Source organism: Thunnus albacares, chromosome 17, assembly GCF_914725855.1.
Source record: "Thunnus albacares chromosome 17, fThuAlb1.1, whole genome shotgun sequence".
Lineage (NCBI taxonomy): Eukaryota > Metazoa > Chordata > Actinopteri > Scombriformes > Scombridae > Thunnus > Thunnus albacares.
In genome coordinates, this window is record NC_058122.1 from 825,001 (window position 1) to 852,500 (window position 27,500).

The 27,500-nt window shown below is 37.9% G+C and overlaps 1 protein-coding gene and 1 long non-coding RNA gene across 2 annotated transcripts in view; both read right to left on the reverse strand.

Moving 5' to 3' along the window:
• The window catches only part of rbfox1 (RNA binding fox-1 homolog 1), a 203,714-nt gene that overhangs the window by 157,810 nt on the left and 18,404 nt on the right, over positions 1-27,500 (reverse strand). The window lies entirely within an intron of this gene.
• LOC122967529 lies at positions 10,275-12,051 on the reverse strand. The gene is made up of 3 exons (XR_006398626.1): positions 11,961-12,051; positions 11,282-11,372; positions 10,275-10,696 (listed from the first exon to the last, which is right to left on the reverse strand). It is a non-coding gene; the product is annotated as an uncharacterized LOC122967529 (long non-coding RNA).

Below are 27,500 nucleotides of genomic sequence, written 5' to 3' on the forward strand. Positions count from 1 at the left end.
CAAACATGTTTAAAAGAATCAAAATGAGACTGAAGAGCTATGACTGGATCAGAAGACAAACACTCAGAATCCTTCCACATCACACACTGTCAACAGATTGTGTCCAACTGGTCACATCCAAATTATTACTGAGAATTGCCTCAGCAATCATAATGTGTATCCCAGCCACAAGAAAACTGATGCATTCATCTTCAACAGGCCTATTGTCTACATAAGAAAAACAAAAAACTTTGACCTCTGCAAAGCAATTTACAAAAGAGGAAGAAAGCACTTAGTCAATCTCATAGTTCATAGACCAACAGTATAAGTGAAGCACTGAGCATTTCTATTGAGCCATTAATTCCCTGCAGCTTTCCAGCAGAGTGTAACAGAGAAGGTGTCAACACACTGTCAACAGTTTTCATGGGGACTATTTCTTCAGTAGAAACTAGATCCAATGAAAACTGTTGACAGTGAGGTCTTTGGAGTAACCAAGATACTGCTACTGGAGAGACATGTTGTTGTTGATTCTTTTAAATGTAACGATATGAGGAAACCTACATTGTATTGGAGTGGAGGCACAAAGTCTTAGAGACAGATATCTCAAACTCTGGTCAACTCCTAATCTGATGATTAGGTAGTTAACAAATACAGTATGCGATGTGTAATTTGGGTGAACTGACCCTTTAAGACCAGTTTAATGTGGTGTTTCTGTTATTTTGTCCACATGGTGTTTAATTGGATAGACCTGGATTGCTGAGCTGGGGAGATGCCAGCGTCCAATGAAGCCACCTCACCAACCAGATGCATTAGAACAATATTACATGCTTCATTGTGTGTGTGTGTGTGTGTGTGTGTGAGCTGTGTTCAGAGCAGCTTTACTGCCTGCACAGTAATAAGCAGAACATCGCTATGAATCAATTGTTATTTAATTCCCAGCTACTGACTCCATTAAAGGTCTCTCTTTCCAAATCTTTTTTTTTTTTTTTTTTTTTTTTTTTTGCACATACCACCTTCTGCTGGCCATATTGGAAGTCCTCAGCCCATGCTAAGAACTGGGATTGCTGCCATTTTACTTTCCAAGACATGTAATTGTTTTCAAGGGCTTTCTTTAAAGGATAGGTTCATAATTTTTCACGTGTCGTAAAACAGGCGCCCATGTGAAAAGAAAAAAAGAAAGAGGTTTTCCTTATTAAAAGATCCCCTTCAAATCCTCTTGTGGCTCAGGAGGTAGAGCGGGTCACCCACTAAATAGAAGATCAGCGTTTCGATCCCCGGCGCCTGCAGTCCCCATGTCAAACTGTCCTTGGGCAAGATACTGAACCCCAAATAGCTCCTGAATGCTGTGCCATCGATGTGTGACTGTGGGTGTGAATGAGCATTAGAAACTCATCAAGTCAGGTAGGCACCTTGCATGACCGCCTTTGCCATTAGTGTATGACTGTGTGTGAATGAGAGAATGTTGGCATGTTGGTTTTTAGTGGTCGGAAGACTAGAGAGGTGTTATATAAATGCAGTCCATTTACTTCAAATGTGCTTTCAATGTAATTAATAGAGGCCAAAAACCAGTGTGTCCACACAGGCATTTTGTGCAAAAATCCGTTTAAAAGTAGATGTGAAGCTTATATGAGGCTTCAGCAGTCTGAGTTAGTCATATCAAGTGGATATCTGACACATTTAGTCTTTTTAGCATCAAATTGTCTCTTTGTGTTTCCTCAGACAGTGTTTCCCTGTTGAGCTGTGGTGGAAGTATAGTAACAAAAAGAGGGACTTTGGCACTAAAAAGACTGTAACATTGAAAGATATCTACTTGATTTGACTTTTTTGGACGCTGAAGCTTCATTTTAGCTTAAGATAAACTTTAAGTACATTTTTGCACAGAAGGAGGACTGTGGATTTTGTTCTCCATCAGTTACATTGTAAATGCATTATGAAGGGATCTTCTAATGGTCAGTATACACAGGAGGGATGATTACCAGACCCCTCAGGTATCCCATACCCACACATCCAGCTCCACCTGGCACAGCCCATACTTAGTTTAGACTAAAGACATAATTTCTTATCAATAATTTCTACTTTGACCCCTAACTTACATTCCCTGTGGGAATACTTTGTATCACACAGCTCTAATATTTCCAGAACATTTCCATCTTTTACTTTAAGCTGTATGTAAAATGTGATATGATAAGAGTTAATTCCACCATTGCTACTGTAGAATACATGCCATGTACACTTCCATTGTAGGAAAATGTTTAAAACACACAACAGAATAGTGTGAGGTCGCTATGTAGAGTGCGATCCTGCAAAGTTAGCGTTACTGTTTATCAACCCTGTAGTGAATATTGCTTGGTTATCAAAGGGCCCATATGTTGTGTTTACTGTCACAGAAGAGAAATACATTTCTTATGCATGTCTGCCTTCAACATTCTGCTTTTTTACTGAGCATTTGACTTTTTTTTCTGTCTTAGTACACTTGTCCTTGTACACAAAAGTGTTAACTTTTGCATATTAAGTGTTGACAAAATGACTAGTATTCTTTTATTCTATTTGAGTCAAGTAATGAATAGAATACTGAAAAAGTAAGTTGAGTGTATTTACCAAATACTTGCCTTTTGTTTGTATCTGAATATATAGAAGGTCACAAATGGTGATGGAAAAAGTATTCTGATCTTTTACTTCAGTAAAAATAGTTTTACCTCAATGTAAAAATACTTCCTTATACAAGTTAAAGTGCTTCATTCAAAATCTGACTTAAATGAACTTAAATAAAATGCATGTATTTTAAGTATCACGGGTGAGTAGTACTTATTCACTTTCAGAGTATTATATTACTATATTATATATGTTATATTACTGTATTTTTACTATTGATGCATTAACATGTAAGCAGTATTTTAATGTTGTAGTTGGTTGAGGTGCAGCTGATTTTAACTACATCAAAACTGTAGTTAAGTACAGTACTGGAGAGAGTACTTTCTACAACTGGCCACAAAGAAAAACAAAGAAGTGGGTAAGGAAAGGAGATTTTTTGTAAGAGACATCAAAAGGCTTCCAGCTGTGAATCAGAGCTGTCCTCACATGTGCTGACTCAGAAAGTGATCTAATGTAACCCAATCTAATGTAACCCGATCTAATATAATCTGATATAATATAATATAATATAATATAATATAATATAATATAATATAATATAATATAATATAATATAATATAATATAATATAATATAATATAATATAATATAATATAATATAAAGAACTTATTTTTTAAATCTGTTGTGTTACACAAGAAGAAGCAAAATGAGAGGAAAATAAATAGAACAGGAGTGAAGGAAAGAAAGAAATGCAAAGAAAAAACAGAAAAGAAAGAGAAAAGAAAGAGGAGATGAGCTATGGCAATTTAAGAAATGAAAGCAGAACCCAGACTTAGATTATATTCATAATTAAATAAATTCAATACTTTAAAATTTTACAGGCCCTGAAATTTAGTAATAAGACTTCTGAAAAGAACTACAGTCAAATAGTAAAATAGATACTATGTTGCATTAGAGTAGTTTGTGTTTAGGTAGACACACACAAGCATACATCTGTTAGATTGACTGTGTGTATGTGTGTGTGTGTGTGTGTGTGTGTGTGTGTGTGTGTGTGTGTGTGTGTGTGTGTGTGTGGGTTGACTCTGACCCAGATGGAGCAGCAAATCTACACTAGAATATTTGCATTTTCTGACAAAAATGCGTGTGACACCTGGAAGCTGTTAACTATTGCCAGTTGCTGCTACTATGCTGCAGGCTGCTGCTCCAGCAGCAATTTTTCAAAAAATCTTGTGGCGCCACCCACAGGTGAAACTGCATCAAATGCTACAGACTTGTTCAGCATCCCCATCTGTACAACTTTGCTGAATTTGGTTACCATGGAATAATAAGTAGTATGGTGGTGTTTCACTAATGTCCACAAGGTGGGTACAGCTCTCACAAAACTAGAATGTGTATTTCCTCAGGAAAATGCATGTGACAGCTGGAAGCTATTAGCTGCTCCTGCTGCTGCTGCTCCCAGCTGCCGCTGCTGTCACTGATGTTTTTTAAATCTTTTAGCACCACCTACCGGTGAAATTGTATCAAATCCTACAGACTTGTTCAGCATCTCCATGTTTACAACTTTGCTGAAGTTGATTACCATGGAATATTACTTTTAAGAGATATGGCAGTTAATAAGTAATATGGTGGTGTTTTACTAAAGGCCACAAGGTGGGGCTACTGGTGCCATGCTTCAATATGTCATGCACATTGTCATGGAGAACTTGTGTACCAAGTTTAATTTTATTAAAGACAACAAAATTGTAGAAATAAATGTGTTGTACGGCCTGCTGTTGCCAGTAAGCCGTACAGCAGTACATTTAGTGGAGGTCGGATGTTGCACACAGGAGTTAAATGTCACTTCTTGTGTCAACTATGTGGTGCGTGAGAACACCCACTGATTATGCGTCATGCTGTTGTATATCATGTGTAGACCACACCATGTAAATTTCATGTAAATCCGATGATGTTTGTCACATAAGGCTGACTTCCTGTTGTCAGTAGGCGGCGATATGACCATGAGTCAATACTGACATGTAGAAGTGTTGAGGCTTGGACTCTTATAAAGCATGAGAAATTTGGGTCAGATTGGACAATGTCAAGTGGAGTAACAACAACTATCTGTTTTGTTTTGAGAAAAATTGACTAGCACACCATGCCAAAGGCATTCCATGAAGTTGCTCAGATTAATTCTCTAGGAGGAGTTTGTTAAAGTACAACGCCTGTAAATGGCTTCACTTTGCGAAAAAATTGCCCAGTAAATTCAGAATGGCTGACTTCCTGTTGGACTTAGGGTATGGCTCCAACAGGCTTTCTTTTGGAGCCAAAGGCTGGAGATGGGACGTCTGCCTACCAAATTTCATTCATGTATGTCAAATTTAAAGGTGGGGGCTTTAATTTTGAAATTTTCTAGGGGATGCCCTTGAACCGTTTTGCCACATCCAAGACCAAGACTTATATCAGATATAAAGTTTCGCAACTTTTGATGCAAGAGTTTTTGAGCACCCCTAGCACTTCAAAATCCCAAAGGGGCGCTATAGAGCCAAAGTGACACGCCCAAGTCCAATTGCGATATCAAATCAAAATATTTACGGGTTCGAACATGAGTGCGAAGTTTTGTGAGTTTTTGTGCAGTTTTTGTGAAAATTGAAAATGGCTGACGAAGAATTTTTTTTTTAAAAATGTATTGTGTCCAGAATGATGAAAGCAGTCTCAGATAGCATACGGAAGTGGGCCACTTCAGGCAATGATGCGGCACTACTGGCCTTCTTCTGGCCCGGACAAAATTGATGTGAGCCTGAAGTGGCCTACATGTAAAGTAACAAATATGGCCCAAATATCCCAAAACAAATGTGGGCCATTTTGGGCAAAGATGCGGTGCTCTCGGCCATGTGTAAACTAGATCTGACCTTAAAGTCGCCCATGTGATACATAGTGAATATGGCCCAAATATCACAAAGCAAATGTGGGCCACCTTTGGCAAAGACCTGGCACAGTTAGTAATAGTTAATGTGGGTGTAAACCAAAAGTGGCCCACATATGGTGCAGCAAATGTGGCCCGGTTATTTTTATACGTACCTAGGCCAGTTCTGTCAAAGATACGGCACAGTAAGCACTGGCTTGACTTGATGTGAACCTAAAGTGGCCGACATTTCATATGGCAAATATGGCCTAAATACTATACAACAAATTTGGCCCACTTTTGGCAATTGTATGGCACAGTCAGCACTGGCTGTCATAGTATGCCTAATGTTGCCCACATTTGAAATAGTAATTATGGCCCATATATTGCTGAACATTATTGGGCCACTTTAGGTAAAGATGTGGCACAATTGATACTGGCTTATCTGAATGTGAGCCTGAAGTGGCCCACATATGATGCAGCAAATGTGGCCTGTTTATCTTAAACATATCTGGGCCAGTTCTGGCAAATATACAACACAGTAAGCACTGGCTAATCAGGGTGTGAGCCTAGAATGACCCATATTTGAAATGGTGGATATGGTCCAAATATGGTTGAACAGTATTGGGCCACTATAGGTAAAGATGCGGCACAATTAGTACTGGCTAATCTGGAAGTGAGCCTGAGGTGGACAACATATGATGCAGCAAATGTGGCCCGGTCATCTTAAAACATATCTGGACCAGTTTTGACCAAGATACGGCACACTCAGAACTGGCTAATCTGGATGTGATATGATATTGTATGATATGAGATATGATTTACTGTGGTTCTAAATTAATCATAAAATTTTAGAGGTGAAGCTCAGTGTAGGTGCATATGCACTGATAATGTTTACAACTGGGAAGGTAAGAGATTATTATTAATCTCTTACCTTCTACAACAGATTATTTTTCTACAACAAAGTTTGCCCTGGCCTTCTTCTCTTATAAACATGGACTTTACTGTTCTATGTTAGTCCAGAGATCATTGTCCTAACAGTCCAGCCACAGTCCCCACCTCTAGTCTAAGAACTGGTTTCCACTGCCTTGGTGCAATTAGGGTTGAACCCCACATGTACCCAATTGAACTGATTAACTGATAGCACATTGTTGGGGGCTGCACAGCTTAAGGCAGCTGTCTTTCCAGTGACACACAAATACTTTATCCACAGGTCCTGGAATTAACAAACCATGTTGACTGTGGTTACTGTGAAAACAATGTTGCTAGGCCTGTTGCTGGCAAACAGGATTGCATTGCCAAAATGCCACCATTCCATGCAGTATATGGGCCATATGAACATTAGGAATTCGGGCCAATTCTAGTTTATTTGGTTCGTTCTTGGTTGACATGTGGTATCGCTATGGCTTTCTTGTTGCCTGGATCTGGCAAACAGGAGTGGAATGCCCCAGTGCCATCATTCCATGCAGTATTTGGGCCAAATAAGGATATGGAATGTAGGCCAGATTAAGGCCAGAATAAAAATGAACTGTGGTCCAGATTTGGGCCAGATATTGTTTACTTGGTTTGTTTTTGGTTGACATGCAGTACTGCTATGGTTTGCTTGTGGCCCGGATCTGGCAAACAGGAACGGACCGCCCAAGTGCCATCATTCCACACGGTGTTTGGGCCGGGTGAGGATATGGAATGTGGGCCCGATCAGGGCCAGAATAAAAATGAACTGTGGTCCAGATGTGGGCCAGATCTGGTTTATTTGTTTAGTATTTGGTTTACATGTAGCATTGCTATGGTTTGCTTGTGGCCTAGATCTGGCAAACAGGAGCGGACCGCCCAAGTGCCATCATTCCACATGGTATGTGGGCCGGATGAGGATATGGAATGTGGGCCCGATCAGGGCCAGAATAAAAATGAACTGTGGTCCGGATTTGGGACAGATATTGTTTACTTGGTTCATTTTTGGTTGACATGCAGTAATGCTATGGTTTGCTTGTGGCCCGGATCTGGCAAACAGGAGCGGACCGCCCAAGTGCCATCATTCCACGCAGTATGTGGACCACATGAAAGTGGGCCACAGCAATTTTGCTATCTGGGGTGATCCCACTGAATTTCATGAACATCAAAGTAACTTTATCCCAATATGGCCCTGCATTTTTGGGGGTGCTATGTGGCCCACTGGCCACACCTGAGCCCAATCACTACAGAACTTTGCAATTTGATGTGACAGGACTCACACACACACATACAAACACACAGACTGCAGCATTTATGTGTGTGTGTTTGTATGTGTGAGGCAATCCACTACATGATGGGGTTAGGGAGTGCGTCAGGATCGGTGGGCTCTGAGAGTGTCAGAAAGTAGACAGGGACCTCCTGATCCCCCATCAACTGGAGAGAGAGCGTGTATTTCATTTAACGGTTATCTGTTTCTTTACGTCTTCTAGTTTGAGAAAAGACTATTTGGGAAAGGAAGAGAAAGGAAAGGAGTAAAAACACACAAGGTAAGGCAAGGAAATTAAAAAAGGAATGTTGCGACAAAAATAAACAAAGGAAGGAAGAGAAAGTGATAAATGAAGGAGAGAAAGAAGGAGAATCAAAGAAAGCAGTAGAAGATGTATGGCAGCCTCTGAGCCATTATTCAGAGACCATAACAACATCAAATTTGCGTTTTGTCATGTCAGCAGATTTGGAAGATATTGGTCATTGCATGCTGGTGTGTGTGTGTGCGCGCGCATGTGTGTGTGTGTGTGAGGGAGAGAGAGAGAGAGAGAGAGAGAAACAGACAAAAGCATGAAATGGGGGTAAGATATATTTGGTGACCTTGGAGTCATTAGCTTCCACCTCATGTTGTATTTCTGCTTGTAGAGATGGATGAAAGTACAGTTTTGAAAGTACTTGTGGGCGCATGTGTGAGAGAAAACAAGTCCTTTAAATGAAATGACAGAACATGTCGTTGATCCATGCAGAACGAGACATAACCCACAGATACACGAGGCACAGGCATGGAGCATCACGTAGGTGGAGCAGAGCAGTGTTTTCTACCTGCTCCATCTCCGTCACTGCATGCATACTGAGTTTTGCCAATAATGCAGGTGGTTATGCAGGGTTTGGAAGTGTAGGCTATATTAACTGGTACTGAATCTATTAACTAGATTGTTTTGACTACAGGATCATGGATACACATTGATTTGATTGATTTATTTTGCCTTCAGAGCTTTCTGCCAGAAAGCCCTTCTAACAGAATCCAACCCATTTCCACCAGCAATAGAATCAAACAAGGCTTCAGCCAATCACGTGCCGTTTTCACTTTCACCACAAATCCAGCTCCAAACCAACCATCCAGAGCTTGCTTCATTGGTACGTATTAAAGTTATTGACATTATACAGTTTCATTAAATACAAAATACTTAACACTTACTGTGTAGATAAGCTACTCTATCTGTCATCACTTGAGAGAAAACAAAATCTAATGTTAAGTATTTAAGTTAACAAGCTAACTAGCTAATGTTAGTTTGCTGGCTAGATTTTTGCAGTAAATGCTAAGTTAACATTAAGGTTAGCCCCTAAGCAGGTTAGTAGGTTGTTGGACTGCTTTCAGAATTCCTTGTATCACGTAATATGTCATCATGTTGTTTAGGTGTTATCATACATCATGTTGTATATAAATACAAGAAGAAAGAGTTCAAATATTTTTAATGTATTACAATAAGTGATAAAATGCTAAAAAAATTGAATTTGTACCAAACATTGGTTACACAGCCTGTACAGTGTGACCTGGCGAGTCTGGTATGTTGAGTGAGGAGAGAGTCAGTTACTCTGATCCCATTTCACTGCAGAGATGCAACCAGCTGAGTGTCTCAGTGCAGGTCAGTGAAGTTAGGTCTGACGTTTACTAACATTTACCTTGTTTCAATTTAAGGAAAAAACCCCCCAAAACATCCAAATTGGATGATATTATCACTTACTGTATGTATGATATATACAAATACACTGAATTGTTTCAACACTTCACTGAGTCTTAAATGACACAAAAATCCAACATGCTATACAGTCGTATGTATCACTGGAAACTTTGTGATCTTCACTTGTTTAAAGTTTTACATAAATGTGGGAAGCATTAGGGCAGTTGTACTATACTTGGCCTCGATTTGTTGACCTCCTGTAGGGCAGTGGAGATGAGAAAGATTAAGAAAGAAATAATTAATTAGAAAATGAGGAATATTTCCAACACTTGAGGCCTGCCGTATGATCGATGATACATTTAATAATGTGGGATCTCTCTGTTAAATTTGTTTTCTAAAATGCTCCTCGTGCTCCATTAGGAAGGCTTTAAAATTGCAATAATTCTCTTGACAGTATGTATGGGTCTGGTGAGGCCCAAATAAGGTAAACAAGTCTGAATGTGGGCCCTTTTGCCACATTTCACTTCCAGTAAATACATTATTGCTAGCCTGACATTATCAATAAGAACATTTTTCACCTGAATGAGTAATCCTGTAAGTATGCAGTAAGTACTCACACTTTGTGATGATGCATTCAGGATTATGCAAAACAAAGCAGAGTTTTGGAAATATCCAATCAAAGCTTGCAGATTATAATCACTGTTTTTGTCAAATTTCATAAAACTATATCAGGACATTCCCTTTGCCGCTATCTATAGGATGGTGAAGTCACAAAACACTAAAGTAGTGATTGTTAAGTGAGCCACTGAAGCCTGTTAGCAGGAAAAAGTGGATGACATTTTCAACAACAAAGAGAGAGTATATACCTTTTATGTATTTTGAAGAAGACAGAGGTCATATGACAAAAACAAGATGCGTCCCTTCTAATCATTCAGTTAATTAAAATACAGTGCTTAAATTCAATTAAATTCATTTTTCAGTTTGTGTTGACATTATCAGAAAGATGATAGTTCTACTTATTTATTATTGAGGTTGTAGTGGGTGGAGGTGGTGTTCTGGAGTGCATTTTATTGAAAATAATATTTTTTCTGCACCCTCACAGGGTGGACAAAATATGTAAAGCCTTCATAGAAGTAAAATTTATGGCAGAGCTGTTGTATAGGATTGGATTAGATTGCACACGTGTTCCTAATGAAGTACTTTGTGAGTATATGTTTTGCTGTGAAAGACAGTCTTTAGAGGTACAGTTAGAGACTCAAAAAGCAGACATGTGAAACCTCAGCAAAAGCATCCAAGGTGAGCGACATAACATCTACAGCTGTCTTCCCTGGTCATCTGGAAACTCTGTAATAAACGAAAATGTTTTGTTAAGTTTAAAACAAATGTCTTAAATAAAGACTGCATGAAGAAAATAAATGACAACTTTAGTGGGCCAAAGATCATTAGACCAATTAAAACAAACTTTAGTCATGATATATTTGGTGTGAAACTGTTTTCAGTCATTGACAATCTGAAGTCTGTGATCCAAGAGGACACTCACATCTCCCCTGGTGATTCCATGCTGGACCTTAACTGCAAACTGGATTTTTGCCTTTGGTCTGATTTTTGGAGAGTAACACACCTGCTCAGCTGGACTGAGGTCAGGTGAATGACAATGCAAGTCGAGAACATCCCACTGCTGGGTCATAAAGAACTCCCCAGCTGTATTTGCTGTATATTTAGGATCCACATGCTCCTGCATTGTCCTAAAATTGACAGACTACCTAAAAAAGGGGGCTATAGTTGCTTCACTGTTCATCCAGTATGGATGTGAACACAATTAAAAAACCAAGTCAGCACAGTCATTGTTTTATTTCAAATCAAATATGCTCTAGCCAAAACAACCTAAATGTGTCCCTCACTCAGTGATGGACTCTACTGTCTACTTACCAGCTGCTAGTTTCCCCCGACTGTTTCTAGGTTATCCTGGTGCAGTCATAGGGTAAGTTTATGCATCAGCCTACCCATGATGGACCCACACCTGTCATGACATTTATTATATTATTTAGGGCATTTCTTTACTTTGTAGTCTGCATGCACAAACACATTGCTGGTAATGTACACATTTGTGAACACAAAGACCACACTAGAGCATGTTAGGTCATGTGCAAATGCATGTCAAAACACCCCTAATCCTAACATATATGACTGAAGAGGGTCTAGTTAACTCACTTCTACCATAAATGTAGACATTTCACACAGACTATGATGATATATCAAATATCAAAATGCAGTGCAAAACAGCTGATAATAATAATAATAATAATAAACAAGTAATACAGTTCATATTGCTACCAGTGATAAATGCACTAACCTTTCTGCCAGAAAAAAAAATATATATATAACCTGCCTTCAACTGCTAAGGGGCTAACAATTATGTAACTTAGCATTTCCTGCAAAAATGTAGCTAGCAAGCTAACATTAGCTAGTTAGCTTGTTTACTTTAATACTTAACATCATGTTTAGTTTTCTTTCTTAAGTTATAATAAATATAGTAGCTTAGCTACACAGTAACCAATATGTATTTTGTATTTAATGAAACTGTATAACGTCAATAAATTACACTTACCGATGAAGCAAGCTATGGATGGTTGGTTGGGAGCTGGATTTGTGGTGAAAGTGAAAACAGCACGTGACTGGCTGAAGCTTTGTTTGATTTTATTGGCAGCTGGAGGAAAGGGGTTGGATTTCTGTTAGGCTTTCTGGCAGAAAGCTGTGAAAGCAAACTTCTCTCATGTGCATCACATTGCCTCTTACTTTAAAACAGATTGCGATCTTGTTCTTATTTTTGACTCTCCTGGTTTTGCCATATCAGTTAGTTAATTTAGTTAGTTAGTTTGTTAGTTAGTTATTGTGCCATGCACATACCAGAGCCCAGCCGACACGGACTTACAAGACATTAAAATACAGCTGCAGTGGTCAAACATTTGTCAAACATAGACAAAGAACAAAACTTCTAACGTTACATTGCAAACAAAGAACTCTGTCTTATGTATCAAACTCTTCAAATAAAATCAGCTACACAAAAGGTTCCCTTCCTCCTCAGCTCAAGTTTTTTATAATCATTCATGCAGAAAAAATCATCAGAAATTAAGGAAATTTTACTATACGGTTTAGCTTAACATTAACGGTTCCATATGTAGGAATCAGACATTCCTTTTCATTAGTGACATCTGTGGCTGTTAAATGAGCTGCAGTCAACACCCTAGTGCTCATGCTCACATGAGTGCTCATGTGCATGCTCGAGGCATGAGACTATTGCAGGTGATGTCTTTTTCCTTGCTTACACTTCTCATAAATACATAAAAGATCTCTAATGTTATGTTTTGCACCGTGTGGCTGGGGAGCAACACACTGTAGTCAGGCAGCAATGAGCTGCAGTGTGGGAGCAATGAGCTGTGGCTGGGCAGCAATGAGCTGTGGTCATGGAGCAATGAGCTGTGGCTGGGCAGCAACGAGCTGTGGTCATGGAGCAATGAGCTGTGGGTGGGCAGCAACAAGCTGTGGTCAGGGAGCAATAAGCTGTGGCTGGGCAGCAACGAGCTGTGGTCAGGGAGCAATGAGCTGTGGCTGGGCAGCAACGAGCTGTGGTTGGGGAGCAACATGCTGTGGACCTCTATGCTCTGCTATTGCTCTGGAGCTTGTTTAATGTTCCTTTGTTGAGGAAATACTGTTGTTTTGTGTGCTCGAGAGTGGGCGACTGGTCATTGCAGGGGTGGTTTTGTTGTGAAATGTGTAGTGGTCAACGGAGGCAGCTAGCTGTCACATTAGTGGGAGAGAGGCAAGGCACTCGGGAGAGCACAAAAAAATCACTTCTGCTGAATTTTTGCGAAAAATCCAGCCCGGGTCCTTCACATAGAAATCAGTCCACAGCCTGTAACAGACTACCGAGATGGGAAAGGTCTAATTTTTTACATTACATTACTACCCACTAACTCTTTGGCAACAAAAAACAATTAACACATGTAAATTGTTCAACACTTCTACATATAGAACCTTTAAACCTGCCTGCTTCTATAGTTAATGGTAATGTACGTGAACCTAACTGCACACACAGAGATCTCTGACTCTTGGGCAAATTCTGCTTCACATAAGACCCCACACAGTAGCTGTTTTTCATGTTACATGTTGCATGTTACTAATTATGGTTATAGCCAACATAAACAGACCATCTTTCTTTGAAGATTGGGAACAGTTTGAGCATGGCATCATGAATATTACAATGAAATCTGTTTTTGGAAAAAAAAAAAGAATAAATTATACAAAATAAGAATTTCACATCACTGACCCAGGGAGGTCCATGCAAAAAAAATAAAAATCTTTCTATATGTTTGAGGGACAAAGAATCGCCTCTAGTTTCACTCTGGTAAACTGGATGTTTATGGATGCCAAAAATGTCACGGCAGCGTGTATCTTCCCTTTTGCTTTGGAACACTCTGCTGTACTGGATGTGTCAATCCTGGGTTTGTCGTGTCTATTTCACCTGCACCTATCTGGAGCGTATCTGTAATATTATAGTGATACAGAAAAACTCACTGTAGAGTAGCTAGCTACGACCATGTTAATGTATGATATAATAAATTAAAACAATGAAAAGGTCTGATTAAATCACAAAGTATGAATACAGCACTGAAGACAGGAATTCCATTAGTCACTGTAGGAATATTTTAAAATATATAGTGATGTTAGAAATTACATTAAGGGATACAAGGTGTGTTAAGCTCACTGTAAAGACACTATGTTTAAGTCCATATGGGAATATTATAGGACTAATATACAGAACTTGAAATAATAAACCAAATGACCTAGTTTTTGTTCTTTTGATGAGTCACTACTTTTATTTATAGTATTTCCCAACTGCGTACTGCTTTAATTTTAATGCAGCCCTGTTTAATAATATAACATGTCTCCATGAAAGAGAAATGTAATGATCAATAAGTTATCTTGTATACACATGGGAATGGAGTTGGTTCAATAAGCCACTGGAAGAAACAAAACATTTGTGCAGGAGACAGATTGATTTAAGATGGCGGATCTAGTGTTTCCCCTCAGATGACCTTAGCTTAATATGATTTGTTTGTGTGGAGGCTGACAGATCTCACTGAAGTTTCTATCAAAGTGTGATGAGTTTCATGATATCAGTAGCTTAGATGGCATTGACAGGGACAACCCTCAAAGACCAATATTTTTAATAAGCTCCACCTTTTCAGTCTTGTTACCGCCAGTTTTGCACACACTGCTGCTGCCATACAACATGCACATACAACCATGAAACTAGAGGCCAGTGTATTTTTTTCATGGCAGACATTGTGATTTATCATTGTAGGAAAAGCACAGATGTTACATTAACAATGTCCCTGTAAGCTATGACAGTGTGACAGTGATCCAGCAATATCAGGACCCTGAAACTGAAGCTGTTAAATCATTCATTTTCTTATTTACACCTGTGCTTTTTCTACTGTGAAATGTCAACATGCCTTGTGTGGATTTCATTCTTCCCTTCATTTTGGAAATTATTGCTCTGTTAATAAGATTTGAAGACTTATAGTCATGTTGATGTCTGCTGTGTGGGGGTCAATTGATGGCTGTGATTGACAGTTGGCTCACTTGCTGCTCTCCCCGGCTCCGGGACTTGCACTGAGTCAGACTATTGTTGCAATATTTCACTAAGTTTAATGTGATTATGATATCTGCCCTGTTAACACAATTTAGTTAAAGTAGCTAACATTAGTCCAAGTGTGCAGTGCTCAGTGTACCCAGTAAGCTAGTGTTAGCTTGGGTCTGAGGTAGTGGAGCGTGTTTCCAGAGCATGAAAGGCAACACCCTGCACTCCTTATTGGGAAGGTCCTGGCTCCAAATGGAAAAGATGGTGCTGACCATAAGCTGCAACTCTGGGCTTCAAACTGGCTCCATTGAAAACCAATGGGTGACTTCACACCTTGCTACGTCCATCTTTCTATACAGTCCATGATCCAAAATTTGATTTGATTTGATTTATTGATTGGGACAGTGTGCAGTTTTAAACATTAAAGATGCACTGCACCGGACTTAGCTTGAAGCTAATTTGCATCCATAGTCCCCCACAATTAAAACATACAACAGCACAACAAACAGTACAAAGCAAAAAAAAACAACAACAAAAAAAACAAAAACACAGAGCACACCATACAAAATACAAAGCTACACACAACAGCACACATCACATACACCCACAATGTCAATTAAAGATTAATAATGTAAACTAAATACAGTGCTCACACAGCTGATTCATCTTTAGTTGATGAATTTGGCCTTGAATGTATTGAACTACAGTTCTTCATATCATCAGGTAAGGCATTCCACTGAGTTGTGGCTTTCACAGAGAAAGCTGACTGCCCAAATGCAGTGCAACGAAAGGGTATGGTACAACACTGGCCCTTGTGGAACACCCATTGTGCACTTCATGTTACTGGAAATTTAGAGAGTTTCGATATTAAAACATCATGATTGACTATTGAATGCTTTACGCAGATCTAAAAATACAAGTCAAGTCTTGATTCAATTTGCTCTATTAAGTGCAAGGTAGCAGTTTCCGTGTAATGATTTGCTCTAAAGCCAAATTGCATACAATGTAGACCAAATTGCTTGTATTAAGAAATGTTGTCAGCTGTTTAATGACAATTTTCTCAGCAACCGTACTGGCAGTATACTTATTGGTCTGTAGTTACTGGCCTCAAGGTGGTCTCCAGATTTAACAATAGGCGTGACAATGACACATTTCCAGTAATCAGGAAAGGAGCTGTGTTTAAAAGACAAGTTAATTAAATGAGCAATAGGGGGAGTTAAAATATCTTTGTGTGATTTGACAAACATGGTGTCAAATTGGAAAGCATCTCTACTTTTGAAGCTTTTTCAGGAGCTGATGATTTTGTTTACTTGTAACTCATTACTCTCTATCAGCTCGAAAACCTGACCTGTTGCGTCTATAGGAACAATATCCAGTTTCTTTTTCATAATTTTTTTCCTAACTTATACAGACTCAAGAAAAAAAAATATTAAAGACAGAAGCAACAGTAAAATGATCTTCAATTAACTTTACCTGTACTTTGAGTTTAAAATCTCCTAGAAGATTTTGGGTCCCTCCTTGTGAGATTATCGATGTTTGTCCAGATCAATTTACTGTTGCCTTTTGCCTCATTCAAAATATCGAGATAAAAATGAGATTTAGCTTCTCTTAGCTCTTGGATAACTTCGTTCCTTAAACCCTTTATAAATCAGCATGTCAGTGTCTCTTATAGTTGTAATTGCTTTCCTTAGTGCAGCATCTCTAGATTTCATTATTTTCCATAAATTTTCATTAAACCACTGTAAATTGTTTTTATTTTTAGATTTTATCTGTATCCTCACATTAAATCTTTCCCTCACAGAGTTGATTCTGTGAGTAAAAGTATCATAGCCATAGTCCTGATCATCAGAGGACAGTACATCATCCCAGTTCAAGCTGTTAATTTCATTGGTAAATTCTTCTTGCTTAGCTCTGGGTATGCATTGAAGGATCATTGTCTTAGTTGCCATGGTCTAAAATCTACTTTTAGTCAGTTTTCTCGCACATAGGGTTAGGTTATGATCTGATAAACCAGTGATTAAATTATAACTTTTAGTTATTCTTTCCGGTTTGTTAGTAAATATCAGATCAATTCGTGTACTTGAGCATTTTGCAATCCCAGTTGGGCCTTTAACTAGTTGTTCTAGTTGGTTCGTAAACTACAGCGTCTATGTTCATGGTAATGAAATGCAACAGTGTGGCTCATTGGTGTGTATTTAATAGTTTTTGGACAACAGGCTTTGGATACACACACAATATTTGACAGCCACAATCTCTACTTGGTTACTTTCTCTTCCTGCAGAAGGAGCAGTGTCATACTGACAGACTAATCAGTCATCAAAAGCACCTATAGAAAGATCAGCATTATCATGCTGATCTTACAATGATCTTACAATGAACATTATCATCAACTAAACATTAACATATCTTTTTTATTTTTTATTTTCCATTAGAGTAGCTTTGCATTTTTCACAGTTCAAAAAACTCCTTACTTATCTTATACTGGCCCTTATGCAGCCCCTCAGTTCAGCCTCTGTCTCGAACAGGCAGTCTTAGCTCCTCTCTCTTTAAGGCCCCCCTTCCAATGAGCCCCCTCTGTTCTGATTGGCCAGCTTTCCAGAAGCTGCAGCCATGACAGGGTTGTGTTACCAACAATGAAAACCCAACATTCTCTGCCTTACTGTTTCATATTAAAAGCTTTTAAATGACTTAATAACTGGAAAACGTGAAACATGTTCCTCACTGAATTAGCAGAGAATTAGCAGAGCTTTGTTAGCGGCACTAAAAACCAGTTGACATATCAAGATATGGAGAAATTTGGAGCTCTTTGTTGAGTGGATCAGTTATGTAGGACATCTTGGATGATTCATAGATCATTCATGGGTAAAACAGCCTTTATTTAATTTGAAACTAAGAGGCATGGAGAATGCTTCATCCCTGGACCCCGAACTGACCTCTTTGCCAAGTGGGTGTCTGTTAGCAGAACATTACCCCAAAACTTAAATACTGTGACAAAATGGAGATTGAACAGACCTCCTGAGACCTTTTCTGACCAATAACTGAATTATGCCAGGAACTAAAAGCATTAATGACTTCTGAGGTAATTTGAACCACGAGAAATAATCAACAACTCAGTAAACATGGACTAAAACAACTTTTGATCTATTAACCTCATAGACAATCATATTTTAATAGTTAAATTAGATAAGTAGTTGTATTGAAAGAGTGGATTTTTTGAAGTAATAGGAATGTACAGATGTAATGTTTGAAGAATTTCAGTTTGGTGTCTTCTTGTATTATTAAACAATAGTCATATTGAATGTTTTTTATATTATGAAGTAAGAGTTATGATGAATTTATATTTGAATATGTTTCTAAAAGTAATCTAATCACATAGATGGTTTGAGAAAGTTGAATCAATGAAGTTTGGATGCCTAGACATCATGAAGTGTTGGTATGAAGATTCATGTTTGATGTGTTGATAGAAAAATAGACTTATTACAAAATAAATGTATGATGTTGAAATGTTTTTTTCTGAATAGTTTAACATTATATGATACATAAAATATTCAGAGATAGTGACTGAAGTGTGGATTTGCATTTAAAATTAAATGTGTTAAAAACTTCTCCAGTGTAAGAAAGTCATTTGCCTTCTAAAGTCGAATTCAAACCACACCTTAAAAGTCCCTGAAACAAAGAAATTGAATATTCATCAGTAATTTGGCACAAAAACTGTAAAACACACCCAAAACTCTGCCATTTTGTCCAAACTTATAAAATAGCCAAAGAGATTTTTCTTTGAGCTGGTCTCCAGAACTCGAGATCAATTCTTAAGACGTCTCTTTTACTTGTTGTTTGACCAAGTATATGCGTATTTCATCTTTTATTGAAACAAGTTTAGTTTGTTTTTGTTTTTATTTGTAACATCAAGTCTTGTGTTTCCATGTACAGTATTTTATTTTTGAAGTAAATGCCACTGAAGATTTGAGTTTATTCAGATTAAACTTTATTCAGCATTAAACTCAGGTAACTCAGGTAATTGTTCAACCAAAGCCTGAATCCTCTATTTAAACAGCTGAAGAAGAAAGCGACACTTTAACTGGATCTCTGTCTGCTTGCTGAGAACAGTATGGCAAATGGGAGTTAAGCTGATTTAAACACTCATTTCCCAGCAGCCTGAAATGGCTTGACTCTTCCACCCAGTGGTTCAATAGTGCTGCACCCATGAAGATTCATCTGTAACATGGACCACACTGCACGGCCAAGCTGTAACTTGCAGCCGACTACCAAAACAATGCTGGACCTGACATCTCTACAACAATGAAACTCGTCAACAGTAAAGCATAATATGGCTTTGTGATCAAGGGTTGATGTCAAATAACGTTATAATTGAAAAGATAATTTCTTTAGAGAAGTTGAATTAGCTTTCCCTCAGCATTCCCAATTGCAATACAGCCTCAAGTCATACATTTCCAGTCACTATTCCTGATTTCTTTATTTTATTTTATTATCATTTATACGTCTTATCATTATTTTTATTTATTATCTTGTGCTTTATCATGTATATCAAGACATTTAGCTATTAAAAAAGAGAGGTGGTACCCAGACGAGGTTATGTTTTATATTAATAAAAGTTTTATGTCACAACAATTAGAAATAATGCTGGGAAGAATAGTACCAGTTGAAACAGCCACAGTTATGATGTTTGATGAAGAGCTGCAGACAACCAGCACACCTCCAACAGGTTAACTACTTATTTTACTTTGCACTGCTGTGTAATGGAAAAACACTTGAGTGCCAGGTCGACTCAGAACAATAGAAAAATGCCATGATGTTAGTGGAGCAGAGCAGTGCTGTGCATGGAACAGATGACCATATAAAGAAATCTGTCACAAGCCGACATCGGCACGGTCTGAAAGTAGAAAAAAACGTTGGAAACCGAGTGTTCAGAGCAGTCTGAAGCTGCTCACAAGGATTACTTCTGCATACATTTACCTCATTATTTGACACTTTGGCCATGTTTAATATGAACATCCAAAATTGTAACATTATATATATGACTGAAAACAAGGAAAAGCATAATAGGTCCCCTTTAACAACTTATTCTCATCGGTGCTATCAGTGCCACTGTCATCAACATCAGCACAAGACTGTCAACACAAACATCAGCAGCAGCAGCAGTAGGCTATTGTTACACTGCTATAATGTAATAAACTACTGTGTGTGTGTGTGTGTGTGTGTGTGTGTGTGTGTGTGTGTGTGTGAGAGAGAGAGAGAGAGAGAGAGAGAGCAAGAGAGAGAGATAATATCTCTGCACTCTATGGCTAACCCAGGTAAGGCCACGGATAGAATGTTAAACAGTTTTCAAATCGATGTCAATGAACGCAACACAACTGCACCATTTGTTCAGCCGTGAGAGATGTCAATACACCCATGAGGGTCATCTGTCTCTGTAATTTCCCCCTGTGTGTGTGTGTGTGTGTGTGTGTGTGTCAGCTCACACTCCCTAGATATCACTCTGTCTCTCTCTGTCTCTTGTATGGAGCTGTGCTCATACACACACACACACACACACACACACACACACACACACCACAAATATACGCAAAACACACCCCGCCCTCAAATCACATTAAAACTGCTCTGCTCTGTCTCGAAGAACATTTCTAATTATTGCTCTAAGTGCTCTTCCATCACTGAATGTCACGTATTGAGTGTCACCCGACATAAACACAAGCATGCAATCTGTGTGTGTGTGTGTGTGTGTGTAAAGAGGGATGAGTGAGACTCTATCTGTGCACGGATCGATTGTAGAACACTAGAATTCAATTGAAAGCATGCTGCAGCTCTGAATTCCTTTAAATAATATCAAGAAATGATGTGATGCAGCATTGATTTTTTTCCTCCTCACAGAGAGGTCAGAGGTCAGGATGAGCTTCAGAACAGCTACATGAAGCTGAGGAAGATCTAAGCAAACACAACCATACTGGAAACAGTGAACTCACTCTCTCAGATCTTGCCTCATAATCATCAGATTCAGACTTTTTTTTCTCATTGTCAACAAGAGTTCCAGTTTAGAGCCAAAGCAGCAGGACTTTTCATGATGCAGAAACAAATATATAATATAAACAAATATATACTAAAAAAAAATCACAGAGGTACTGTGAAGTGCTGAGGTTAACCATCAATAACGTTTCAGCTGCTTTCACCAGATGTTGTACAGTGCAAGGTAAAGCTGGACAGATGTTACACAGATTTTATTTTTACTTCATGCATGACCTGATATTATACATCTGACAGTATATGCAAAAAAAAAAAAAAAGATTACAATCCTATTACTCATTACAGTCTGCAGTTTAGAAATAAAAGAATAAATAAAGACCATCACCACCCACCTCTGCTTCAGTTGTTGTAATTCACCATCAACAGTTACACAGCTTTTATTTACACTCAGTTTAAACATACTCTCTTTTTCCTCTCTTTGGTTTAAATACAGATACAGTACCAGTCAAAAGTTTCAACACACTTTCTCATTCAAGGGAATGGGAAGGTGTGTCTTAACTTTTGACTGGTACTGCATGTTTGGTTACATTAAGCTACACGGTTCGAATATGATGTTATATTGTATAATTGCGACTGTGAGCAGTTAGACTCATACATATTTAAGGGGCATAAATAGCAGAAGGGAACAATTTATCACAGACAAATTAGACATTTTTTGTCTATTTACAGTGTAGTCCAAACACAAACATTTTGTGAAATAAGCAGACAGTGTTCAATAATAATAATAATAATAATAATAATAATAATAATAATAATAATAATAATAATAATAATAATAATAATAATAATAACTTTATTTGTATAGCACCTTTCATACAAGAAATGCAGCTCAAAGTGCTTTACAACCAAAGAAATGACATGCACCAAGCGATTTACATGAAAGAGACATAAAAGAACGTAAAAGCATGTAAAAAAAACAAAACAAAACAAAAACATTGATAGTAGCCCTGTGTAACACCCTGCTTTCACACTACTGCAGGACATAGAGTAATAGAGGTTTTGGGCTGAGCCTAATGCTTGAGAACAATGGACTGCATCATCGACAGTGCATCGACAATGAGAAAAAACGAAACAAACAGAAACAAAACAACAAAAACTGAATATGCAGGTTAACTGAGCTTTCTGTTCTCTGGCTAGAACTCAGTGTACGGAGTACCAGACAGACTAAAAACAGTGTCAAACTATATTTGGAAACAGGTCTACCCTCAACAGATGTATGTGTATTTTCAACACAGTATCTATACCACCCTATGCTGCCACATTTGGATAACACTTCCTCTCACCATGCACACTGCACTGGGCACAAAAATACAAAACACAAGCAAACCTACTTGAAAGATCAGGAAAATAACAACATCATCAGGGTGGTATTTGCACTAAACTTTGCACTGCAACAGAACTAGAGCACTTTAGTTTGCCTAGTTTGGAGCATTTACAGCCAAAAAACGTGTTTTATTCACAGTGATGTAAACTATAGAAGTTCATCAAAAAGTAAAGATGCTTTACATGATGTGACCACAACTGCAAAAAATAATCTGATCAAACAGGGTGGAGATGAACACACTGGTGCCTGTCTGACAGTGTATGTCTCTCTCTCGCTCTCTCGCTCTCTCTTTCTCTATGTGTGTTTGTGTGTGTGTGAGAGAGAGAGAGAAATATAGAGTCAGAAAAAGATAGAGCCTGACTAATTCAATTTTCTTTCCATTAGTGGAGCTCTAAGAAGTCCTCTTTTTTACATTCTCTTTGCCTATTTTCCGGCATTGGGGTATGTAAGACATTACTGAGTACTGTGTTAATGCAATCACAAGAGAAAAAAATGGCTTTTTAAAAATATTCTTAAACTATGTTACAATACACAAAAGGAAACAGTTAAAAGTTAGACTAAGCAACTTTTCCAACAACAGCAGCCACTGTGGCCACAAGTGGTAATTACACTTTGAATAAAGATTTTCTTTAGTGAGAATAACAACTTGCAGGTTGAATTTCTTACTGAATTTAACCTTGTGGCTTCATGAAAACTATGAAAATATGCAATATTCAATGCCCTCTTTTGGTGTTGTTTTTACATAGAGTGAGACGTCATATAAGGGTTTCCCCCCAGTCACCAAGAGGCAGTAGGTAATAGTAAGTCTGGGTAGTTATGTTGACGTAAGTTTGTCTTTTTTGTAATAAATGATGATAAATGACTACTGTGTTTGTGCGCAAATTCCATTGTGTCACAGCACAGCTGTTAACAGTAGACTGACCATTGCTAGGTTTTATGCCTGGTGCATTTTGTGCAGATTTCAGTTGTTTGTCTCAGCTTTAATCAACACAGCTGTCTACACCTGCAGTGCAACAAAATCAACTCCAAAGATGTACATGAGATGTATGTTTTTTTCCTGACAGGAAAAACAAAAAAGAACTGCAGCAAGATTCCAAAATCTTGTGGAAAGCCTGAAACCAGAAGAGTTTATTATAGCAGCACATTAATGCCCACAGTTTTCAACAAGTGTCAGTGTAGCATTTGGGTATCCACAATGCTTTCTTCGGGCGTTCACATGCTTTTATCATGTCTATATGATACTGACAGCCAGACAGTGTGGAGTAAGATGTAAGTGTAATGTATGAAGTTAAGGTGATTTGTCTAACCTTAAAGCTACTTAATGGGAAAACTGGATGGTAAGGGGTTAAAACACTGAGTCCTGGCTTCACCACTCACATTAAACATCCAGCTGTAGCACTGCAGCATATCATACTGCCTGGTGTATGACACAATACTACTGCCTACATTATACATACCACAGCACCGCACGTAACAGAGAGATGCTCACAAAACGAATGAACGAACAAACCAGCAGGCTGGCACTTTGCTGTGGTGTGTGTGTGTGTGTGTGTGTGTGTGTGTGTGTGTGTGTGTGTGTGTGTGTGTGTGTGTGTGTGTGTGTATTTCTTCAGCCTGTAAGGTACACTGTGACCCAGATAGCATAAAGGATTTCACGCATTCGGGATCCCTCTAAATTAAAGACACTCACTTCTCTTTCTTCTCCCTCTCTCTTCTCCGTCATGGGAAGAGCAGAGCGAGGGATGTGTGAGTGGAGGATTGAAATGGTGTCATGGACGGAGAGAACACATCTCCTCCTCCCCTTCTCTTCCCCCATTCCCTCTTCTTACTAAATCATCAAAAGGAGTTAAAATGCCAACAGACATAATGAGGTTGTGGCGTCTACCACTCCCCCCACCCCCTTTCCTCATCACTACCCCACTCCACTCCTCCGCTATCTCTTTCCCATTCTCTTCTTCATGAATTTCCTCCATCAATAGCATGTTGTATACAAGGTTATAATATAAGTCTGGTAATATTCTGTATTTTTCTTATCGTCATGTAATCCCATGAAGCGACCAAACCAACAATGAATCAATCTACTAATAAGTATTGTGTGTGTTAGTTAGTAACTTAGTTAGTCAATTTTATTTCGAACATGTAAAAATGAAAAACAGATAAAAACAAAACAAGAATAACAATTAAATAAAATAAACAATAAACCTATACAGCAACTCAATAAACAAATTCTCATAAACAACACAAATTAAATATTACATGTTCGAAGAGTGGGAAGAAGTATACACTTATTTTTTCCTACCCCTCTCAACTACCCATCCATAAACTCATATATATAATTAATAAACAACCATCCCAATTCCATGTACAACCCAATATATTTTCTAAACAACTATCTACATACCATGAACAACCCAAATATCCACCCAGTGTCAATGAAATAAAACTTAAGCAGTTATCACAGCCCTTCCTCATCCATATACCTCTTAAAGATCATTTTTTTGTATGTCTTCTTGAACTGATTTATGTTTTAGCTCCTCATCTAGACCCACAGATTGAAACACACATACTCTTCACAGTGGTTTAAATTAAACTTTCCTGTCAAATAATAACCCCCCCTGTCTGTTAAAGAACATTTTTTGTACATTACCTGGGAATAGATTATTTCTTGCTTTATACGTTATTTGTGCTGTGTTAAATCCTACCAGATCCATGAACTTCAAGGTATATGACTTTAAGAACAACGTGTTGGTGGCTATATCCTACATTGTTTATTATCCTTGAACAGTGAACAGTACACAGTGTGCAACACTTTGTGATCCAGAATGTGCTTTATTTTTCCAAGTATTGCAATAATCCTTGCCAGCTTCACTCATACATATCTTATATAAGGTTTACAGCAGACTTTGTGGGTTAATATCACACCTAGAAATGTATTTTCATATATATTATCATATATATTATTATATATATGTATATATATTTCTATATTGACATTGTCTATCATCACTTGTACTCAAGTGTGTGTATTTTAGTGTATTTTACAATTGCCAAACATAATCTTTGTTTTCTTCACATTTAATGAAAATTTGTTTATGTAAAACCACCGTTTTAATTTTATGTCTGTTGTGAAATCTCCCCAGAACCAAAAAATATTTGTGTTGTTCGCAAATAAAACAAATTTCAATATTTGTGATACTCTGCATATATAATTTATGTACAAAATGAACAATTTCAGCCTAGTATTGACCCCTGAGGAACTCCACAAGTAATATCCATGCATGTTGATTTATGCTCACCTATCATTACATATTGTTGCTTGTTTCATAAATAGCTTCTCAACCAATTTAGCACCCCTCTGATACCATACCTTTCCAGTTAGTATTATATTGTGGTCAATGGTATCAAAAACTTTTTTTAAAATCTATAAAAACTCCAACTGCTTACTATAGAATTGTCTATAGAATTAGTAATTTCTTCAATTAATTCAGTTAGCCACGGATCTTGATCTGTTTGTTCTCCATATTGACTGTCAGTCAGCAATTTGTGCTTCTGAATGAATTTGTCTAGTCTTTCAGTAAAGAGTTTTTCTAATATCTTGGAGAATTGGGAAAGTAAAGAAACAGTCCTGTAATTTGTAAAGTGGTGTCTATCTCCAGCTTTATATAGTGATATTACTTTTGCAATTTTCATTTTGCTTGGAAATTTACCCGTTTGAAAGGACATTACAGATGGTGGATGATAGTGGTTTTGGAATGCCTTTGATGACTTTCTTGACTATTGTTATATCTATTTAATTCCAGTCAGTAGAATTTTTGTTCTTACATTTGCTTACAATGTCCATGATTTCTTTTTCCTGCACTGCTCTAAGACACATTGAACTCAGGAAGAAAAAAAAAACAAAAAAACAAATACCAGTGAGCAGGTCAGTTACATCACTATCTCAGTCTCTGTCCTCTGCTCTGCTATTACGTTTATCAGCAGGTCTCAATGAGGGGAGTCACATCCACCTGCTACATGACACACGTTTCCCAATATGGACATCACTCCCAGAGTTGGGGGTGTTCTCCAGAGATAAAGCTGAGCTACTGACACATGCAAAGTGCTCTCAAGGGACTCTCCATAACCTGTTGTTCCCCTTCTCCTTTCCACAAAGTTAGGTTGTAAAAAATAGGCAATTAATGAAAAGTGCAAAGCACTAATCGCCTTTGAAGTTCTTCCCTACACATTATACAGTGTGCTGTCTCTGTGATATGGGTGTATAAATAGGTAGAGGTCTGTCTGCAATGAGGCAATGAGTAAAGTTTTAGCTCAGTAGTCAACAGTCATCATCTGAAAGACTCCAGTTCGAGACCCGGTGTGGGGACCTCCTTCATATGATAGTTTATTCATGAACTTCAATTTTCTAAAATTAAAGTGTAATAAAAACAAAAACAGGATTTTTAAGCCTCTTTCCACTTTTATTCAAATACAAATATAAATCATTTTGATGCCTCAACAAATATAGATATAAATACAAATACTGGACTCTCTGCACATCCCTAACACACACATACACTCATGCTCCCACTTGCATGTGTTTTCACTGTGTACAGCTGTTGTTTTATGTATGCTTGCTTAGGTAGAATTAGATTTTAGATAGTGATTTATTGATCAAAGCATCGACTAACTTTGTTAACTTTGCTATTGTTTAATAAACACTGTTATATATTTAAAGAGAGGTCCTCTGTGGTTATTGTGCTCATTTATTGTGAAAAGTGGCTGATGGAGAGAGTCAGAGCTTGAACTCAAACCTTCTCCGTTCACCTGTGAATGTTGATATCCCTCAGATATTAGCATTCTAGGTAAACTCTTTCATGAGACTACCTCACTGTCTGGTTATTAGTCCTGGTTCCTGGGTGGTGTCCCAGTATTATTAATTCATATTAATAATTTTTATCAATTTTAATAATTAATAATTGTCTCAGATGATTATTAATCATTGCTAATTACCAGCCATGCTCCTCCCAGATCCAATACCCATGCTTTATTTTTTTTCCCCATACTTGACAAAGCTCTTCCAGAACCATAGAAGACATTACGCAACTGTTTTCAGAGGCTGACAGGGACTAACTACGATGAGCAAACCATGTAAAAATATG